Genomic DNA, 6,159 nt, shown 5'->3' with positions numbered 1-6,159 from the left:
GTGTGTGTGTGTGTGTGTTGTCGGTGTGTGTGTGTGTGTTGTCGGTGTGTGTGTGTGTGTTGTCGGTGTGTGTGTGTGTGTGTGTTGTCGGTGTGTGTGTGTGTGTCTTGTCAGTGTGTGTGTGTGTGTGTTATCGGTGTGTGTGTGTTTATTTGTTGTCGGTGTGTGTGTGTGTGTTGTCGGTGTGTGTTGTCGGTGTGTGTGTGTGTTGTCGGTGTGTGTGTGTGTGTGTGTGTGTGTGTGTGTGTGTGTTGTCGGTGTGTGTGTGTGTGTGTTGTCGGTGTGTGTGTGTGTGTGTGTGTGTGTTGTCGGTGTGTGTGTGTGTGTGTTGTCGGTGTGTGTGTGTGTGTGTGTGTTGTCGGTGTGTGTGTGTGTTGTGTGTGTGTGTGTTGTCGGTGTGTGTGTGTGTGTGTTGTCGGTGTGTGTGTGTGTTGTCGGTGTGTGTGTGTGTGTGTGTGTGTTGTCGGTGTGTGTGTGTGTGTTGTCGGTGTGTGTGTGTGTGTGTTGTCGGTGTGTGTGTGTATGTGTTGTCGGTGTGTGTGTGTGTGTGTGTGTGTGTGTGTGTTGTCGGTGTGTGTGTGTGTTGTGTTTGTGTGTTGTCGGTGTGTGTGTGTGTGTGTGTGTTGTCGGTGTGTGTGTGTGTGTGTGTTGTCGGTGTGTGTGTGTGTGTGTTGTCGGTGTGTGTGTGTGTGTGTTGTCGGTGTGTGTGTGTGTGTGTGTGTGTGTTGTCGGTGTGTGTGTGTGTGTTGTCGGTGTGTGTGTGTGTGTGTTGTCGGTGTGTGTGTGTGTGTTGTCGGTGTGTGTGTGTGTGTGTTGTCGGTGTGAGTGTGTGTGTGTTGTCGGTGTGTGTGTGTGTGTGTGTGTGTGTTGTCGGTGTGTGTGTGTGTTGTGTGTGTGTGTGTTGTCGGTGTGTGTGTGTGTGTGTGTGTTGTCGGTGTGTGTGTGTGTGTGTTGTCGGTGTGTGTGTGTGTGTGTTGTCGGTGTGTGTGTGTGTGTTGTCGGTGTGTGTGTGTGTGTGTGTGTGTGTGTTGTCGGTGTGTGTGTGTGTGTTGTCGGTGTGTGTGTGTGTGTTGTCGGTGTGTGTGTGTGTTGGAGGTGTTTGTGTGTGTGTGTTGTCGGTGTGTGTGTGTGTGTTGTCGGTGTGTGTGTGTGTGTGTGTTGTCGGTGTGTGTGTGTGTGTGTGTGTGTTGTCGGTGTGTGTGTGTGTGTGTGTTGTCGGTGTGTGTGTGTTGTCGGTGCGTGTGTGTGTGTTGTCGGTGTGTGTGTGTGTGTGTTACTGGAGTGTGTGTGTGTGTTGTCGGTGTGTGTGTGTGTGTGTTGTCGGTGTGTTGTCGGTGTGTGTGTGTGTGTGTTGTCGGTGTGTGTGTGTGTGTGTTGTCGGTGTGTTTGTGTGTGTGTTGTCGGTGTGTGTGTGTGTTGTGTGTGTGTGTGTGTTGTCGGTGTGTGTGTGTGTGTTGTTGTTGTGTGTGTGTGTGTGTGTGTGTCTTGTCGGTGTGTGTGTGTTGTCGTTGTGTGTGTGTGTGTGTGGTAGGTGTGTGTGTGTGTTGTCGGTGTGTGTGTGTGTTGTCGGTGTGTGTGTGTTGTCGGTGTGTGTGTGTGTGTGTGTGTGTGTGTGTGTGTTGTCGGTGTGTGTGTGAGTGTGTGTTGTCGGTGTGTGTGTGTGTGTGTGTTGTCGGTGTGTGTGTGTGTGTGTGTGTGTGTGTTGTCGGTGTGTGTGTGTGTGTGTGTTGTCGGTGTGTGTGTGTGTGTGTTGTTGGTGTGTGTGTGTGTGTGTGTTGTCGGTGTGTGTGTGTGTGTGTGTGTGTGTGTGTTGTCGGTGTGTGTGTGTGTGTTGTCGGTGTGTGTGTGTGTGTGTTGTCGGTGTGTGTGTGTGTGTGTTGTCGATGTGTGTGTGTGTTGTCGGTGTTTGTGTGTGTGTGTTGTCGGTGTGTGTGTGTGTGTTGTCGGTGTGTGTGTGTGTGTGTGTTGTCGGTGTGTGTGTGTGTGTGTGTGTTGTCGGTGTGTGTGTGTGTGTGTGTTGTCGGTGTGTGTGTGTGTTGTCGGTGCGTGTGTGTGTGTTGTCGGTGTGTGTGTGTGTGTGTTACTGGAGTGTGTGTGTGTTGTCGGTGTGTGTGTGTGTGTTGTCGGTGTGTTGTCGGTGTGTGTGTGTGTGTGTTGTCGGTGTGTGTGTGTGTGTTGTCGGTGTGTTTGTGTGTGTGTTGTCGGTGTGTGTGTGTTGTCGTTGTGTGTGTGTGTGTGTCTTGTCGGTGTGTGTGTGTTGTCGTTGTGTGTGTGTGTGTGTGTGGTAGGTGTGTGTGTGTGTTGTCGGTGTGTGTGTGTGTTGTCGGTGTGTGTGTGTGTTGTCGGTGTGTGTGTGTGTGTTGTCGGTGTGTGTGTGTGTGTTGTTGGTGTGTGTGTGTGTGTGTGTGTGTTGTCGGTGTGTGTGTGTGTGTGTTGTCGGTGTGTGTGTGTTGTCGGTGTGTGTGTGTGTGTGTGTGTGTGTGTGTGTTGTCGGTGTGTGTGTGAGTGTGTGTTGTCGGTGTGTGTGTGTGTGTGTGTTGTCGGTGTGTGTGTGTGTGTGTGTGTTGTCGGTGTGTGTGTGTGTGTGTTGTCGGTGTGTGTGTGTTGTGTGTGTGTGTGTTGTCGGTGTGTGTGTGTGTTGTCGGTGTGTGTGTGTGTGTTGTCGGTGTGTGTGTGTGTGTGTTGTCGTTGTGTGTGTGTGTGTGTTGTCGTTGTGTGTGTGTGTGTTGTCGGTGTGTGTGTGTGTGTGTTGTCGGTGTGTGTGTGTGTGTGTGTGTGTGTTGTCGGTGTGTGTGTGTGTGTTGTCGGTGTGTGTGTGTGTGTTGTCGGTGTGTGTGTGTGTGTGTGTTGTCGGTGTGTGTGTGTGTGTCTTGTCAGTGTGTGTGTGTGTGTGTGTTATCGGTGTGTGTGTGTTTATTTGTTGTCGGTGTGTGTGTGTGTGTTGTCGGTGTGTGTTGTCGGTGTGTGTGTGTGTTGTCGGTGTGTGTGTGTGTGTGTGTGTGTGTGTGTGTTGTCGGTGTGTGTGTGTGTGTGTTGTCGGTGTGTGTGTGTGTGTGTGTGTGTTGTCGGTGTGTGTGTGTGTGTGTTGTCGGTGTGTGTGTGTGTGTGTGTGTTGTCGGTGTGTGTGTGTGTTGTGTGTGTGTGTGTTGTCGGTGTGTGTGTGTGTGTGTTGTCGGTGTGTGTGTGTGTTGTCGGTGTGTGTGTGTGTGTGTGTGTTGTCGGTGTGTGTGTGTGTGTTGTCGGTGTGTGTGTGTGTGTGTTGTCGGTGTGTGTGTGTGTGTGTTGTCGGTGTGTGTGTGTGTGTGTGTGTGTGTGTGTGTTGTCGGTGTGTGTGTGTGTTGTGTGTGTGTGTGTTGTCGGTGTGTGTGTGTGTGTGTGTGTTGTCGGTGTGTGTGTGTGTGTGTGTTGTCGGTGTGTGTGTGTGTGTGTGTCGGTGTGTGTGTGTGTGTGTTGTCGGTGTGTGTGTGTGTGTGTGTGTGTGTTGTCGGTGTGTGTGTGTGTGTTGTCGGTGTGTGTGTGTGTGTGTTGTCGGTGTGTGTGTGTGTGTTGTCGGTGTGTGTGTGTGTGTGTTGTCGGTGTGTGTGTGTGTGTGTTGTCGGTGTGTGTGTGTGTGTGTGTGTGTGTGTGTGTGTTGTCGGTGTGTGTGTGTGTTGTGTGTGTGTGTGTTGTCGGTGTGTGTGTGTGTGTGTGTGTTGTCGGTGTGTGTGTGTGTTGTCGGTGTGTGTGTGTGTGTGTTGTCGGTGTGTGTGTGTGTGTGTGTTGTCGGTGTGTGTGTGTGTGTGTGTGTGTTGTCGGTGTGTGTGTGTGTGTTGTCGAAGTGTGTGTGTGTGTGTGTTGTCGGTGTGTGTGTGTGTGTGTTGTTGGTGTGTGTGTGTGTTGTCGGTGTTTGTGTGTGTGTGTTGTCGGTGTGTGTGTGTGTGTTGTCGGTGTGTGTGTGTGTGTGTGTTGTCGATGTGTGTGTGTGTGTGTGTGTGTTGTCGGTGTGTGTGTGTGTGTGTGTTGTCAGTGTGTGTGTGTTGTCGGTGCGTGTGTGTGTGTTGTCGGTGTGTGTGTGTGTGTGTTACTGGAGTGTGTGTGTGTGTTGTCGGTGTGTGTGTGTGTGTGTTGTCGGTGTGTTGTCGGTGTGTGTGTGTGTGTGTTGTCGGTGTGTGTGTGTGTGTGTTGTCGGTGTGTTTGTGTGTGTGTTGTCAGTGTGTGTGTGTGTTGTGTGTGTGTGTGTGTTGTCGGTGTGTGTGTGTGTGTTGTCGTTGTGTGTGTGTGTGTGTGTGTCTCTTGTCGGTGTGTGTGTGTTGTCGTTGTGTGTGTGTGTGTGGTAGGTGTGTGTGTGTGTTGTCGGTGTGTGTGTGTGTTGTCGGTGTGTGTGTGTGTGTTGTTGGTGTGTGTGTGTGTGTGTATTGTCGGTGTATGTGTGTGTGTGTTGTCGGTGTGTGTGTGTTGTCGGTGTGGTGTGTGTGTGTGTGTGTGTGTGTGTGTGTGTGTGTTGTCGGTGTGTGTGTGAGTGTGTGTTGTCGGTGTGTGTGTGTGTGTGTGTTGTCGGTGTGTGTGTGTGTGTGTGTTGTCGGTGTGTGTGTGTGTGTGTGTTGTCGGTGTGTGTGTGTGTGTGTTGTCGGTGTGTGTGTGTGTGTGTGTTGTCGGTGTGTGTGTGTGTGTGTGTGTGTGTGTGTTGTCGTTGTGTGTGTGTGTGTGTGTGTCTTGTCGGTGTGTGTGTGTTGTCGTTGTGTGTGTGTGTGTGTGGTCGGTGTGTGTGTGTGTTGTCGGTGTGTGTGTGTGTTGTCGGTGTGTGTGTGTGTGTTGTCGGTGTGTGTGTGTGTTGTTGGTGTGTGTGTGTGTGTGTTGTCGGTGTGTGTGTGTGTGTGTGTGTGTGTTGTCGGTGTGTGTGTGTGTGTGTGTTGTCGGTGTGTTTGTGTGTGTGTTGTCGGTGTGTGTGTGTGTGTGTTGTCGGTGTGTGTGTGTGTGTGTGTGTGTGTTGTCGGTGTGTGTGTGTGTTGTGTGTGTGTGTGTTGTCGGTGTGTGTGTGTGTTGTCGGTGTGTGTGTGTGTGTGTTGTCGGTGTGTGTGTGTGTGTGTGTGTTGTCGGTGTGTGTGTGTGTGTTGTCGGTGTGTGTGTGTGTGTGTGTTGTCGGTGTGTGTGTGTTGTCGGTGTGTTGTCGGTGTGTGTGTGTGTGTGTTGTCGGTGTGTGTGTGTGTGTTGTCGGTGTGTGTGTGTGTGTGTGTTGTCGGTGTGTGTGTGTGTTGTGTGTGTGTGTGTGTGTTGTCGGTGAGTGTGTGTGTGTGTGTGTGTGTGTGTGTGTGTGTTGTCGATGTGTGTGTGTGTTGTGTGTGTGTGTGTTGTCGGTGTGTGTGTGTGTGTGTTGTCGGTGTGTGTGTGTGTTGTCGGTGTGTGTGTGTGTGTGTTGTCGGTGTGTGTGTGTGTGTGTGTGTGTTGTCGGTGTGTGTGTGTGTGTTGTCGGTGTGTGTGTGTGTGTGTGTTGTCGGTGTGTGTGTGTGTGTGTTGTCGGTGTGTGTGTGTGTTGTCGGTGTGTGTGTGTGTTGTCGGTGTGTGTGTGTGTGTTGTCGGTGTGTGTGTGTGTGTGTGTGTGTTGTCGGTGTGTGTGTGTGTGTGTGTGTTGTCGGTGTGTGTGTGTGTGTGTGTTGTCGGTGTGTGTGTGTTGTCGGTGCGTGTGTGTGTATTGTCGGTGTGTGTGTGTGTGTGTTACTGGAGTGTGTGTGTGTGTTGTCGGTGTGTTGTCGGTGTGTGTGTGTGTGTGTTGTCGGTGTGTGTGTGTGTGTTGTCGGTGTGTTTGTGTGTGTGTTGTCGGTGTGTGTGTGTGTTGTGTGTGTGTGTGTTGTCGGTGTGTGTGTGTGTGTGTTGTCGTTGTGTGTGTGTGTGTGTGTGTGTCTTGTCGGTGTGTGTGTGTTGTCGTTGTGTGTGTGTGTGTGTGGTAGGTGTGTGTGTGTGTTGTCGGTGTGTGTGTGTGTTGTCGGTGTGTGTGTGTGTTGTCGGTGTGTGTGTGTGTGTTGTCGGTGTGTGTGTGTGTTGTTGGTGTGTGTGTGTGTGTGTGTGTGTTGTCGGTGTGTGTGTGTGTGTTGTCGGTGTGTGTGTGTTGTCGGTGTGTGTGTGTGTGTGTGTGTGTGTGTGTGTGTGTTGTCGGTGTGTGTGTGAGTGTGTGTTGTCGGTGTG

Source organism: Salmo salar, unplaced genomic scaffold, assembly GCF_965601325.2.
Source record: "Salmo salar unplaced genomic scaffold, fSalSal1 ptg000652l, whole genome shotgun sequence".
Taxonomy (NCBI): domain Eukaryota; kingdom Metazoa; phylum Chordata; class Actinopteri; order Salmoniformes; family Salmonidae; genus Salmo; species Salmo salar.
The sequence above is the reverse complement of the archived record's forward strand: the minus strand, read 5'-3'. Positions refer to the sequence as shown.